At 43.4% G+C, this 15807-nt stretch overlaps 2 non-coding genes across 2 annotated transcripts; both read right to left on the bottom strand.

Moving 5' to 3' along the window:
* Positions 1-1810: 1810 nt before the first annotated feature.
* trnas-aga (transfer RNA serine (anticodon AGA)) lies at positions 1811-1892 on the bottom strand. The gene has a single exon. It is a non-coding gene; the product is annotated as a tRNA-Ser (tRNA).
* A 1036-nt stretch (positions 1893-2928) lies between these two features.
* On the bottom strand, positions 2929-3010 carry trnai-uau (transfer RNA isoleucine (anticodon UAU)). The gene has a single exon. It is a non-coding gene; the product is annotated as a tRNA-Ile (tRNA).
* Between the last annotated feature and the right edge of the window lie 12797 nt (positions 3011-15807).

Consider the following 15807-nt stretch of genomic DNA (forward strand, 5'->3'; position numbering starts at 1 on the left):
GCAGACGGCCACAGAATCCGGAAAAAGTATTCGTTTGCTAAAAATCTGGAAGAGGCATTCTCCTCTTCCTGTATTTGTACTGTTCTATATTGCTCTGGAACTTTTTAATATGAATCAACACCAAGAAACAGAAGTAAAATTCTGCATTTTGCAAATGCTGCCACCGCGTCGGGAAGTAGAACCACGGTCTCTGGCATAATAGGAGGGGATAATCACCACGATATTAACGAGCATGAGTTCTATCAGAGTAGGAATCGAGCTGTGAACAGAACTGGACACCATGAGTTCGACAGACACATTGAGAGACAGAGACAAAGCAACAAACAGGGAGAGACAGACAGCCAGATAGAAACAACGAGAGACAGAAATTGTAAGACTGAGAAGGAGAGGCAGACTGAGTGAGAAAAAGACTCAAACATATACATTTACAGAGATGTGTGCATGTGTGATCTATTAAGAGAGAGAGGATAAGAGTGATAGAAAGACAATGATAATGACAGTGACAAGGAGAGAGACAGATGGAGAGAGAGCGATAGAGACTAAAACAGAAAATGATGGAAATACTTCTCAGCTTTCAAGCAGGGACTAACAGAGACAGGCAAAGACATGGACAGACCGAAATGATGGGAAAGAGAGAGCCAGCCAGAAAAAGAGTCTGAGAGAATCCCATTGGAACAGACGTGGGCACCGTGAGAAAGAGATAGATAGAGAGACAGAGACAAACAGAGAAACAGGGACAGACAGAGTGAGTCAGACTGAGAGAGATAAAGACTCAAATATACAAACACATACACAGCTCTCTGAAGAGAGAGAGAGGCAGAGACCGAGCGACACAGATGCATTTCACAATTTCATTTCATTATCGGTTCAGAGTGTCACATAGTTACATAAAATTGCTGATTCAACCGATGAAAATCCGGCATCACTGATCAGAATGGGAGGAAATCCGTGTTAAATTAAAGAGATACCAGGAGTGGGGAAGAACCCACGCGGGAACAACCAATTGAATTATAATGCCAACGCCTCAGCCACTATGCTATCCTAGTCCTGTGCGAACCTGGATTCTGTCTCTGTGAGAATCTGGGCTCCAACCCCAACCCCACATACAAACACATGCACATCGGCTTTTAGTGAGCATTTACGAACATTTTTAGGAATATTGACACGAGGGCAACACTCCTACTCTGTTTCGAGCAATGCTCTGGGACCTTTCATATCCACCCGAGGGTGCAGACGGAGCTTCAATTTAACATTTCATGCGAAAGTCAACAGCTTCAACATTGCAAAATTCCCCAAGTGCTGCACTTGAGTGTTCGCCAAGATGATATGCTCAAGTCCAAGGAGTGCGACTTGAACACACAAACTCCTGATTCAGTCGAGAATGCTGCCACTGAACCAAAGCCGATACAGAAGTTCACAACCGTATTATTTTCCCCAGGTCTTTTTTATAAGTTCCAGGACATACTAAATTCATGGTGATGATTTCCACAGACAGTTGCACATACACAGAGACATAAATAGAGATAAACAGACACGGAGACACACACACACAAAACCAAAAATTTACACGCACCGACGATCATGCACAGATGCCTTCGACATCTCGAGGAATAGACAGGCTGAATCAGTGTCGCAACTTTGACTGATTTTTGCGATTTTTTTAAACGGATGTATCGTGAATATTGCAGATTAATAAAAATGAGAAAAAAATGTCAGTGTTGAAATGTAAGGGACGTTATTACATTTATCTCAGGATCAGTTTGGCAGAGAACTGGTTAAATTGTGAAATGGAATGAAAAATGCTAAGAATCGTAGTCGGCAGGATTCGAACCTGCGCGGTAAAACCCCAATGGATTTCTAGTCCATCGCCTTAATCACTCGGCCACGACTACTGTCTCGCTTCCTTGTTCAACGTTACGCAGAAAAAACTCAGTCATCCATCTATGTACAGCAGACGGCCAAAGAATCCTGAAAAAGTCTCCGGTTGCGAAAAGTCTGGAAAAGGCAATCTCCTCTACCTATATTTTTACAGATCGATATTGCTCTGGAACTTTTTAATATGAATCTCTACCAAGAAACAGAAGTAAAATTCAACATTTTGAAACAACTGCCTCGCCGTCAGGGAATTGAAATCCGGTTTCCCGCTTGACAGGCGGTGATACTCACCACTATACAAACGAGGAACTGACGGGAGCCAGTTCTGTCAGAGCAGGAATCGAGCCACTGTGAACAGAACTGGACACCATGAGAAGTCGACAGACACATTGAGAGACAACGACAAACCGACAAATAGTGAGAGACAGACAGCGAGATAGAGACAACGAGAGACAGAAAGTGTGAGACTGAGAAGGAGAGGCAGACTGAGTGAGAAAAAGACTCAAACGTCTACATATACAGAGATGTGTGTGTGTGATCTATTAAGAGAGAGAGGGAAAGAGTGATAGAAAGACAATGATAAAGTTAGTGACAAGGCGAGAGACAGATAGAGAGAGAGAGATAGAGACTAAAACAGAAAATGATGGTAATTCTTCTCAGATTACAGGCAGGGACTAACAGAGACAGGCAAAGACATGGACAGACCGAAATGATGGGAAAGAGAGAGCCAGTCAGACAAAGAGTCTGAGAGATTCCCATTGGAACAGACGTGGGCACCGTGAGAAAGAGACAGATTGAGTGACAGAAACAAACGGAGAAAAAGGGACAGACAGAGTGAGTCAGACTGAGAGAGACAAAGACTCAAAGATACAAACACATACACAGCTCTCTGAAGAGAAGAGAGGCAGAGACCGAGCGACACAGATACATTCCACAATTTCATTTCATTATCGGTTCAGAGTGTCACATTGTTACAGAAAATTGTTAATTCAACCGCTGAAAATCGGGCATCACTGATCAGAATGGGAGGAAATACGTGATAAATAAAAGCGATACCAGAAGTGCGGTACGAACCCACGCGGGCAAAACCCATTGAATTATAAGTCCAACGCATTAACCACTCGGCTATCCTGGTCCAGTGCGAATCTGGATTCTGTCTCTTTGAGAATCTGGGCTTCTACCCCAACCCCACATACAAACACATACACATCGGCTTTCAGTGAGCATTTACGAACATTTTTGGGAATATTGACACGGCGGCAACTCTCCTACTCTGTTTCGAGTAATGCACTAGGAACTTTCATATCCACCCGAGGGTGCAGACGGAGCTTCAATTTAACATTTGATCCGAAAGTCAACAGCTTCAACATTACAAAATTCCCCAAGTGCTGCACTTGAGTGTTCGCCAGGATGATAAGCTCAAGTCCAAGGAGTGCGACTTGAACACACAAACTCCTGATTCAGTCGAGAATGCTGCCACTGAACCAAAGCCGATACAAAAGTTCACAACCGTATTATTTTCCCCAAGTCTTTTTTATAAGTTCCAGGACATACCAAATTCATATGATGATTTCCACAGACAGTTGCACATACACAGAGACAAAAATAGAGATAGACAGACACAGAGACACACATAACCAAAAATTTACACGCACCAACGGGCATGCACAGATGCCTTAGACATCTCGAGGAATAGACAGGCTGAATCACTGTCGCAACTTTGACTGATTGTTGCGATTTTTTAATCGGATGTATCGTGGATATTGCAGATTAATAAAAATGAGAAAAAAATGTCAGTGTTGAAATGTGTGGGACGTTATTCCATCTATCTCAGGATCAGTTTGGCAGAGGACTGGTAAAATTGTGAAATGGAATGAAAAATGCTGAGAATCGTAGTCAGCTGGATTCGAACCTGCGCAGGAAAATCCCACTGGATTTCTAGTCCATCGCCTTAACCATTCGGCCACGACTACTGTGTCGCTGCCTTTTTAAACGTTGCTCAGAAAAAACTCAGTCATCCATCTCTGTGCAGCAGACGGCCAAAGACTCCTGAAAAAGTCTCCGTTTACGAAAAGTCTGGAAGAGGCAATCTCCTCTACCTGTATTTTTACAGTTCTATATTGCTCTGGAACTTTTTAAGATGAATCTCTTCCAAGAAACAGAAGTAAAATTCTGCATTTTAAAACAACTGCCTCTCCGTCGAGGAATTGAACCCTGGTCGCCCACATGACAAGCAGGGATACACACCACTATACGAACGAGAAACTGACAAGCTCGGTCAGAGCAGGAATCGAGCTGTGAACAGAACTGGATACCATGAGAAGTCGATGGACACATTGAGAGACAGAGACAAACCGACAAACAGGGAGAGACAGACAGCGAGATAAAGACAACGAGAGACAGAAAGGGTGAGACTGAGAAGGAGAGGCAGACTGAGTGAGAAAAAGACTCAAACATATACATATACAGAGATGTGTGTGTGTGATCAATTAAGAGAGAGAGGGAAAGAGTGAGAGAAAGACAATGATAAAGTCAGTGACAAGGAGAGAGACAGATTGAGAGAGAGCGATAGAGACTACAACAGAAAATTATGGAAATACTTCTCAGCTTACATGCAGGGACTAACAGAGACAGGCAAAGACATGGACAGACCGAAATGATGGGAAAGACAGAGCCAGTCAGACAAAGTGTCTGAGAGAATTCAATTGGAACAGACGTGGGCACCGTGAGAAAGAGACAGATTGAGTGACAGAAACAAACGGAGAAACATGGACAGACAGAGCGAGTCAGACTGAGAGAGACAAAGCTCTCTGAAGAGAGAGAGAGGCAGAAACCGAGCGACACAGATACATTTCACAATTTCATTTCATTATCGGTTCAGAGTGTCACATAGTTACAGAAAATTGTTGATTCAACCGCTGAAAATCGGGCATTACTGATCAGAATGGAAGGAAATACGTGATAAATTAAAGATACACCAGAAGTGGGGTATGAACCCACGCGGGAAAAACCCATTGAATTATAAGGCCAATGCTTAACCACTCGGCCATCCTGGTCCTGTGCGAAGCTTGATCCTGTCTCTATGAGAATCTAGGCTTCAACCCCAACCCCACATAAAAACACATGCACATCGATTTGAGAGAGCATTTACGAACATTTTTGGGAATATTGACACGGGGGGAACTCTCCTACTCTGTTTCGAGTAATGCTCTGGGACCTTTCATATCCACCCGAGGGTGCAGACGGAGCTTCAATTTAACATTTCATCCGAAAGTCAACAGCTTCAACATTGCAAAATTCCCCAAGTGCTGCACTTGAGTGTTCGCCAAGATGATATGCTCAAGTCCAAGGAGTGCGACTTGAACACACAAACTCCTGATTCAGTCGAGAATGCTGCCACTGAACCAAAGCCGATACAAAAGTTCACAACCGTATTATTTTATAAGTTCCAGGACATACCAAATTCATGGTAATGATTTCCACAGACAGTTGCACATACACAGAGACATATATAGGGATAGATAGACACAGAGACACACACACACATAACCAAAAATTTACACGCACCAACGGGCATGCAAGGATGCCTTCGACATCTCGAGGGAAAGACAGGCTGAATCAGTGCCGCAACTTTGACTGATTTTTGCGATTTTTTTTAAACGGATGTATCGTGAATATTGCAGATTAATAAAAATGAGAAAAAAATGTCAGTGTTGAAATGTGTGGGACGTTATTCCATCTATCTCAGGATCAGTTTGGCAGAGAACTGGTTAAATTGTGAAATGGAATAAAAAATGCTGAGAACCGTAGTCAGCAGGATTCGAACCTGCACGGGAAAATCCCACTGGATTTCTAGTCCGTCGCCTTAACCAGTCGGCCACGACTACTGTGTCGCTAGCTTTTTAAACGTTACTCAGAAAAAACTCAGTCATCCATCTCTGTGCAGCAGACGGCCAAAGAATCCTGAAAAAGTCTCCGTTTGCGAAAAGTCTGGAAGAGGCATTCTCCTCCACCTATATTTTTACAGTTCTATATTGCTCTGGAACTTTTTAATCTGAATCTCTTCCAAGAAACAGAAGTAAAATTCTGCATTTTGAAACAACTGCCTCTCCGTCGGGGAGTTGAACCCCAGTCGCCCACGTGACAGGCAGGGATACACACCACTATACTAACGAGAAACTGAGAGGCTCAGTCAGAGCAGGAATCGAGCTGTGAACAGAAGTGGACACCATGAGAAGTCGACAGACACATTGAGAGACAGAGACAAACCAACAAACAGGGAGAGACAGACAGCGAGATAGAGACAACGAGAGACAGAAAGTGTGAGACTGAGAAGGAGAGGCAGACTGAGTGAGAAAAAGACTGTACATACACAGAAATGTGTGTGTGTGATCTATTAAAAGTGAGAGGGAATGAGTGACAGAAAGACAATGATAAAGACAGTGACAAGGAGAGAGACAGATAGAGAGAGAGCGATAGAGACTAAAACAGAAAATGATGGAAATACTTCTCAGCTTACAGGCAGGGACTAACAGAGACAGGCAAAGACATCGAGAGACCGAAATGATGGGAAAGAGAGAGCCAGTCAGACAAAGTGTCTGAGAGAATCACATTGGAACAGACGTGGGCACCGTGAGAAAGAGACAGATTGAGAGACAGAGACAAACAGAAAAACTGGGACAGACAGAGTGAGTCAGACTGAGAGAGACAAAGACTCAAACATACAAACACATACACAACTCTCTGAAGAGAGAGAGAGGCAGAGACCGAGCGACACAGATACCTTTCACAATTTCATTTCATTATCGGTTCAGAGTGTCATATAGTTACAGAAAATTGTTGATTCAACCGATGAAAATCGGGCATCACTAATCAGAGTGGGAATAAATCCGCGTTTAATTAAAGAGATACCAGTGTGGGGTACGAACCCACGCGGGAAAAACCCATTAAATTATAAGGCCAACAATTAACCACTCGGCTATCCTGGTCATGTGCGATTCTGGATTCTGTCTCTGTGAGAATCTGGGCTTCAACCCCAACCCCACATACAAACACATACACATCGGCTTTCAGTGAGCATTTACGAACATTTTTATGAATATTGACACGGGGGCAACTCTCCTATTCTGTTTCGAGTAATGCTCTGGGACCTTTCATATCCACCCGAGGGTGCAGACGGAGCTTCAATTTAACATTTCATCCGAAAGTCAACAGCTTCAACATTGCAAAATTCCCCAAGTGCTGCACTTGAGTGTTAGCCAAGATTATATGCTCAAGTCTCAGGAGTGCGACTTGAACACACAAACTCCTGATTCAGTCGAGAATGCTGCCACTGAACCAAAGCCGATACAAAAGTTCACAACCGTATTATTTTCCCCAAGTCTTTTTTATAAGTTCCAGTACATTACAAATTCATGGTGATGATTTCCACAGACAGTTGCACATACACAGAGACATATAAAGGGATAGACAGACACAGAGACACACACACACACATAACCAAAAATTTACACGCACCGACGGGCATGCACAGATGCCTTCGACATCTCGAGGGATAGACAGGCTGATTCAGTGTCGCAACTTTGACTGATTTTTGCGATTTTTTTAAACGGATGTATCATGAATATTGCAGATTAATAAAAATGAGAAAAAAATGTCAGTGTTGAAATGTGTGGGACGTTATTCCATCTATTTCAGGATCAGTTTGGCAGAGAACTGGTTAAATTGTGAAATGGAATGAAAAATGCTGAGAATCGTAGTCAGCAGGATTCGAACCTAGCGGCAAAATCGCACTAGATTTCTAGTCCATCGGCTTAATCACTGTGTCGCTGCCTTATTCAACATTACGCAGAAAAAACTCAGTCATCCATCTCTGTGCAGCAGACGGCCAAAGATTCCTGAAAAAGTCTCCGTTTGCTTAAAGTCTGGAAGAGGCAATCTCCTCTACCTGTATTTTTACAGTCCGAAATTGCTCGAGAACTTTTTAATATGAATCTCTTCCAAGAAACAGAAGTAAAATTCTGCATTTTGAAACAACTGCCTCCCCTTCGGTCAGAATTGAACCCTGGTGACAGGCGAGGACACTCACCACTATACTAATGAGGAACTGACAGGTTCGGTCAAAGCAGGAATCGAGCTGTGAACAGAACTGGACACCATGAAAAGTCGACAGCCACATTGAGAGACAGAGACAAACCGACAAACAGGGAGAGACAGACAGCGAGATAGAGACAACGAGAGACAGAAAGTGTGAGACTGAGAAGGAGAGGAAGACTGAGTGAGGATAAGACTCAAACAAATACATATACAGAGATGTGTGTGTGTGATCTATTAAGAGAGAGAGGGAAAGAGTGAGAGAAAGACAATGATAAAGACAGTGACAAGGATAGAGACAGATCGAGAAAGAGAGATAGAGACTAAAAGAGAAAATGATGGAAATACTCAGCAGGTTAGAGACAGGGCAAAGAAAGACAGGCAGGCAGAGACATAGACAGATAGAGAGAGCCGATGGGAAAGAGAGAGACAGTCAGACAGAGAGTGATGCTGGGAAAGAGAGTGCCAAATAGACAGGGAGACTGAAAGAATCCCATTGGAGCAGAACTTTGACACCGTGAGAAAGTAAGAGACAGATTGAGAGATAGGGACAAACAGAAACATAGAAAATAGGTGCGGGAGTAGTCCATTCGGGCTTTCGAGTCAACACCACCATTCAATAAGATCATGGCTGATCATTCAGCTCAGTACCCCTTTCCTGCTTTCTCTCCATACCTCTTGATGCCTTTAGCCTTAATGGCCATATCTAACTCCCTCTTGAATATAGCCAATGAACTGACATCAACAACTCTCTGCGATAGGGAATTCAACAGGTTAACAACTCTCTGAGTGAAGAAGTTTCTCCTCATCTCGGTCCTAAATGGCCTTCCCCTTATCCTTAGACTGTGTCCCCTAATTCTGGACTTCCCCAACATCGGGAACGTTCTTGCTGCATAAAACCTGTCAAGTCCCGTCAGAATTTTTTATGTTTCTATGAGATCCCCTCTCCAATGACTACAAGCCCAGTCGATCCAGTCTCTCCTCATATGTCAGTCCTGTCATCCAGGGAATCAGTTTGGTGAACCTTCGCTGCACTCCCTCAATAGCAAGAAAGTCCTTCCTCAGATTACGAGACCAAAACTGAACACAATATTCCAGGTGAGGTCTCACAAAGGCCCTGTACAACTCCAGTGAGACCTCCGTACTCCTATACCCCAAACCCCTAGCTATAAAGACCAACATACCATTTGCCTTCTTCACCACCTGCTGTAACTGCATGTCAACTTTCAATGACTGATGTACCACGACACGCAGCTCCCATTGCACCTCCCCTTTTCCTAATCTGCCGCCATACAGATAATATTCTGCCTTCGTGTTTTTGCCACCAAAGTGGATAACCTCACATTTATCCACATTATACTGCATCTTCCATGCATTTGCCCACTCACCGAACCTGTCCAAGTCACCCTGCAGCCTTTTAGCGTCCTCCTCACAGCTCATGCCGCCACCCTGTTAGTATCATCTGCAGTCTTGAAGATATTACACTCAATTCCTTCATCTAAATCATTAATGTATAATCTAAATAGCTGGGGTCCCAGCACTGAGCCCTGCAACACCCCACTAGTCACTGCCTGCTTTTCTGAAAAGGACCCGTTTATCCCGACTCACGTCAGTACATTACCCCCAATACCATGTGCTTTAATTTTGCACACCAATACGTGTGTGGGACCTTGTTGAAAGCCTTTTGAAAGTAATTACACCACATGCACTGGTTCCCCTTGTCCACTATATTAGTTACATCCTCAATAAATTCCTGAAGATTTGTCAAGCTTGATTTCCCTTTCATAAATTCATGCAGCTTGGACCGATCCTGTCACTGCTTTCCAAATGCACTGCTATTTCATCTTTAATAATTGATTCCTACATTTTCCCCACTACTGATGTCAGGCTAACCGGTCTATAATTATCCATTTTCTATCTCCCTCCTTTTTTAAAATGTGGTGTTACATCAGCTAATCTCCAGTCCATACGAACTGATTTAGAGTCGATGGACTGTTGGAAAATGATCACCAATGAATCCACTATTTCTAGGGCCACTTCCTGAAGTACTTTCCAATGCAGACTATCAGGCCCCGGGGATTTATCGGTCTCCAATCCCATCAATTTCTCTAACACAATTACCTGACTAATAAGGATTTCCTTCAGTTTATTCTGTTTCCAACAAGCTTCCTCTCATAATCCAATTTTCCCCTCCTAATTAAACCCTTTGTCCTCCTCTGCTGAATTCTAAATGTCTCACAGTCCTCAGGTTGCGGCTTTTTCTGGCCAATTTATATGCCTCTGCCTTGCATTTAACACTATCCTTAATTTCCCTTGTTAGCTACGGTTGAGCCACGTTCCCCGTTTTATTTTTACTCCAGACAGGGAAATACAATTGTTGAAGTTCGTCTATGTGATCTTTAAATGTTTGCCATTGCCTATCCACCGTCAACCCTTTTAGTATCATTCGCCAGTCTATTCTAGCCAATTCACGTCTCATACCATCGAAGTTACCTTTCCTTAAGTTCAGGACCCAAGTCTCTGAATTAACTGTGTCACTCGCCACCTTAATAAAGAATTCTACCTTATTATGGTCACTCTTCCCAAGGGGCCTCGCACAACAAGATTGCTAATTTATCCTTTATCATTACACACCACCCAGTCTAGGGTGGCCAGCCCTCTAGATGGTCCCTCGACATATTGGTCAAGAAAACCATCCCTAATACGCTCGAGGAAATCCTCCTCCACCGTATTGCTTCCTGTTTGGTTCACCCAATCTACATGTAGAGCAAGGTCGTTCTTGATAACTGCTGTATCTTTATGGCACGCATCCCTTATTTCTTGTTTGATGCTGTCCCCAACCTCACGACTACTGTTTGCTGTTCTGTATACAACTCCTCGAGCGTTTTCTTCCCTTTGGTATTCCGCAGCACCACCCATACATATTCCACATCATCCAAGCTAATGTCGTTCCTTACTATTGCCTTAATTTCCTCTTTAACCAGCAACGCTACCCCAACACCTTTTCATTTCTGTCTATGCTTCCTGAATGTTGAATTCCCAGCCTTGGTCACCCTGGAGCTATGTCTCCGTCATGCCAATTATATCATATTCAGTAATTGCTGCTTGTGCAGTTAATTCAACTGCCTTTTTACGAATACTTCTCGCAATGAGGCACAGAGCCTTCAGGCTTGTTATTTTAATACATTTTGATTCTTTAGAATTTTGCTGTAAAGTGGCCCTATTTGATTTTTGCCGTGGGATTCTCTGCCCTCCACCGTTACTTTTAACTTTCGTTCTGCGCCCATTCTACTTCCCTCTGTCTCCCGTCGCCCTGCCATATTACATTAAACCCTCCCAATAACACTAGCAAACACTCCCCCTTGGACATTGTTTCTGGTCCTGCCCAGCTGCAGACCTTCCGTTTTAGTTCTGGTCCCACCTCCCCCAGAACCGGTTCCAAAGTCCCAGGAACTTGAATCCCTCCCATCTGCACCACATTTCAAGCCACGTATTCATCTGAGCTATCCTGCGATTCTTGATCCGACTAGCAGGTGGCACTGGTAGCAATCCTGAGTTTGCGACCTTTGAGGTCCTACTTTTTAATTTAACTCCGAGCTCCCTGAATTCAGCTTGTAGGTCCTCAGACAGAGTGAGTCAGAGAGTGACAGAGACTCAAACACCTAAAGATATACAGGGCTCTCTAAAGACAGAGAGTGAGAGGCACAGATACATTCCACAATCCCATTTCTTTGTCAGTTGAGAGTGTGACAGAGTTACAGATTCAACAGAAGGCATTCGGGTAACATTGAGCAGGATGGGAGAAAATCGGTGCAAAATTCAAGAGCTACGAGGAGTGGGGTTCGAACCCACGCGGGTATAAACCCATTGGATCTTAAATGCAACGATTTACACACTCGGCCATTCGGGACTTGCAAACCTTCACATTCTGTCTCTGTGAGAATCTGGGCTTGAGCTCCACCCTCACAGACACACGCATACACACAGGTTTTCAGTGAGCATTTCAGAATATTTATATAAAAGTGACACGGGGGCAACTCACTGCTCTTTTTCGAATAATGCTGTGGGAACTTTCACATTCACCGGAGAGAGCAGACGGAGCTTCAATTTAACATTTCATCCAAAAGTCAACAGCTTCAACAATGCAAAATTCCGGAAGTATTGCACTTGAGTGTCAGCCAAGATTATACGCTCAAGTCTCAGGAGTGGGACTTGAAGTCGAAAATGCTGCCGCTGAACCAAAGCCGATATCAAATGTCACAACCGTATTATTTTCCCCAAGTCTTTTTTAAAAGTTCCAGTACATACCAAATTCATGGTGATGATATCCACAGACAGTTGCACATACACAGTGACATACATACAGATAGACAGACACAGAGACACACACACACACACATAACCAAAAATATACACGCACCAATGGTCATACACAGAGTGCCTTAGACATAAAGAAGGATCGACAGGCTGAATCACTGTCGCTAATTTGGCTGATGTTTGCGTTTTTCGATCCGTATGTATCGTGAGTATTGAAAATGAATGAACATGAGAAGTAAATGTCAGTGTTGAAAGATGTGGGACGTTATTCCATCGAACTCAGGATCCGTTTTGCAGGGATCTGGTGAAAATGTGAAATGGAATGAAAAAATGCTGAAATCGGTAGTCGGCAGGATCGAACCTGCGCGGTGAAACGCCAATGGGTTTCTTGGTCCATCGCCTGAATCAACAAGGCACGACTACTGGATTTCTGCCTCTTCAAATGTTACTCAGATAAAACTCAATCATCCATCTCTCTGCATCAGAACGCAGCAGAGTCCTGAAAAAGTCTCCGTTTCCCAAAAATCTGGAAGAGCCAATTTGCTGTATTTTTACTCTTCTATGTTGCTCTGGAACTTTTAATATGAATCTAAACCGAATAACAGAAGTACAATTCTACATTTCGAAAATGCTTCCTCCCGCATGACAGGCGGGGATACTCACGACTATACTAACGAGGTACTGACGAGTGTAGATTTTGAGACATCAGGAATCGAGCTGTGAAAAGAACTGGACACCATGAGAAAGAGACAGACACATTGAGAGACAGACACAGACAGAGAAAAAGGGAGAGACAGACAGCGAGCTAGAGAAATAGAGTGAGATCAAGTGCGAGACTGAGATGGATAGGCAGACTGAGTGAGAGAAAGACTCAAACACACACATACACAGAGATGTGTGTGTGTGTGCTCCATAAAGAGAGGGAGGCAAATAGTAATGGAAAACCAGAGACAAAGACAAAGACATGGACAAAGAGAGCGACAAAGAGAGAGAGAGAGATAGTGAGAGAGAAGATAGAGAGAGAGAGAGACAGAGATAAAAACAGAAAATGATGGAAATACTCAACAGGTTAGAGACAGGATCGAACAGAGACAGGCAAAGAGAGATAGGCAGGCAGAGACAGAGACAGACAGTAATGATGGGAAAGAGAGAGACAGTCAGACAGAGAGACTGAGAGAATCCCATTGCAACAGAACTGGACACTGTGAGAAAGACACGGGCAGATTGAGAGACAGAAACAAACAGAGAAACAGGGAGAGACAGAGTGAGTCAGAGCGAGGCAGAGTGAGGGAGACAAAGACTCAAACACGCAAACACATGCACAGATCTCGAAAGAGACAGAGGTAGAGAGTGAGGCAAAGACTGAGAGACACAGATACATTTCACGATTCCATTTCTTTATCAGTTCAGAATGTCACAGAATTACAGTAAAATGCAGATTCAACAGATTCTTATGGCAGTTGTACAGGGCCTTGGTGAGGCCTCACCTGGAATATTGTGTTTAGTTTTGGTCTCCTAATCCGAGGAAAGACGTTCTTGCTATTGAGGGAGTGCAGCGAAGGTTCACCAGATTGATTCCCGGGATGGCTGGACTGTCATATGAGGGGAGACTGGATCAACTGGGTTTTTACACATTGGAGTTTAGAAGGATGAGAGGGGATTTCATAGAAACATAAAGATTCTGGCGGGACGGGACAGGTTAGATGTGAGTAGCTTGTTCCCGATGTTGGGGAAGTCCAGAACCAGGGGACACAGCCTTAGGACAGCCATGTCTCCGTGGTGCCAATTATATCATATTCATTAATTGCTGCCTGTGCAGTTAATTCATCCACCTTATTACGAATACTCCTCGATTTGAGGCACAGAGCCTTCAGGCTTGTCTTTTTAACACACTTTGTCCCTTTAGACTTTTGCTGTAATGTGACCCTTTTTGTAAGGAATGACAAGGGTGTATGCGGTTACAGGAGGATGTGAGGGGAAACAAACATAATACGAGGGGAAGAGTACATCCACGATGGACCAGTATGAGATCAAAAAGAATGGAAATATAAGGGGAATATCTTTATCCGTGTGCCAAAGAGGAGGAAGCCTAACTATAGGTCCTCATCCAGTGGGAGATGGGAGCAGGATAGCTGCGGGTTTGACAATACTACGGAAGGATGCGTCATTGGAATAAACCCTGCCTGAACCTACATTACACGTATCAAGGGCGAGGAGAGTATTGTGCGGTAACTAGCCTGGGAACTTACGTTACTCCAAGACTGTCGGTGGCAGTGGGAAGAGCACGCATGACATGCCAGGAAGACAATGACATGAAATATAAGCGATGAGATTAAGCAAGATATTGATGTTTACATGGAAGAGCAAGCAGAATCAATTCCCTTGTTACTTGAAGATTTAACTGAGCTCAAGAAATAACATTAAAAGATATTAAGAGCTGAAGGATAAAGCAGAAGAACTGGACAGTGAAATAAAGGATAAGCTGAAAAACCCGCCTTGGTACTTGAGATTATACATCCCTGGATAAGGATCCTTTCCCATACCCTAGTGGCAGTACATATAGTAATAGCCTTGAGTTGGTTGGTGATGTTATGACACAAGTGCAAAGACAGGCGAGGCTTACCCGAGCAAAGTTATAAGATAGGGATTAGAATTATATCCCATGTGATAGTCCTCGTGCAGCTGATAGTGGTGTTGATGCTACTGGGAGACTGTACAGGCAGATACAAGAGACGCAGAAAGAAGAGATTGGCCAAGACCCGTAACCAAGAACGCAGAAAGCCTTTGCTAGATCCAAAGAGGGTTAATCAAACAAAAAGACGGCATGAATATCTGATCTGAGTCGTGAGTGTCCCAATCCTATCACCTGATCAAAGAAACGGAGGCGGGAGACATAGGAATCAGGACAGGATAAGGCAGGGAAAGGAAAATTGTTGTTCTTGGTGGAATATTTTTAAGGGCTGATCACCTAAAGCCTACGCAGTCCTCAAATTGATGTGGCACTCAATTGTGGTAATAATGGTAGTGGAAGGGATATGTATCGTGATACAACTATATCTGATGTGTAAGATCAGAGAGATATACAACCACGTGGTTCTAGCCGAACAGCAAACAGCCTTGTTAATTATGTAATGTAGGCATGATAGGGAGGCGAGTGACTTTGTAACGCGTCAGGGAAACAACCAAGACCCCCGAGCTTATGCACTCTCTGTACAAAAAGAAATATAAGTGGCGTGCCAATATCCCAGGGATATGGTCAGGGGCAGTATGTAAAGACTCCGAAAAAGGCAGAACTACAAGTGATCCCAGGGATATGGACTTGATATCACCATTTCCAGCAGATGGCTCAGAACATATATGTGGTCAGCTGATTATTTAGAAATAATCAGGTACCAACAGGAGGGACTGAAAGGGCAGATTACAAATTGTAATTACAATTAATAATAATAATTGCGATGTTTTAAAATGGAGTAAACAGGTTTTTAAAATGGAACCCACAGCCTGTTTTTCAGACTGTGGGAA

This window comes from Pristiophorus japonicus, chromosome 23 (assembly GCF_044704955.1).
Source record: "Pristiophorus japonicus isolate sPriJap1 chromosome 23, sPriJap1.hap1, whole genome shotgun sequence".
Classification (NCBI taxonomy): Eukaryota; Metazoa; Chordata; class Chondrichthyes; family Pristiophoridae; genus Pristiophorus; species Pristiophorus japonicus.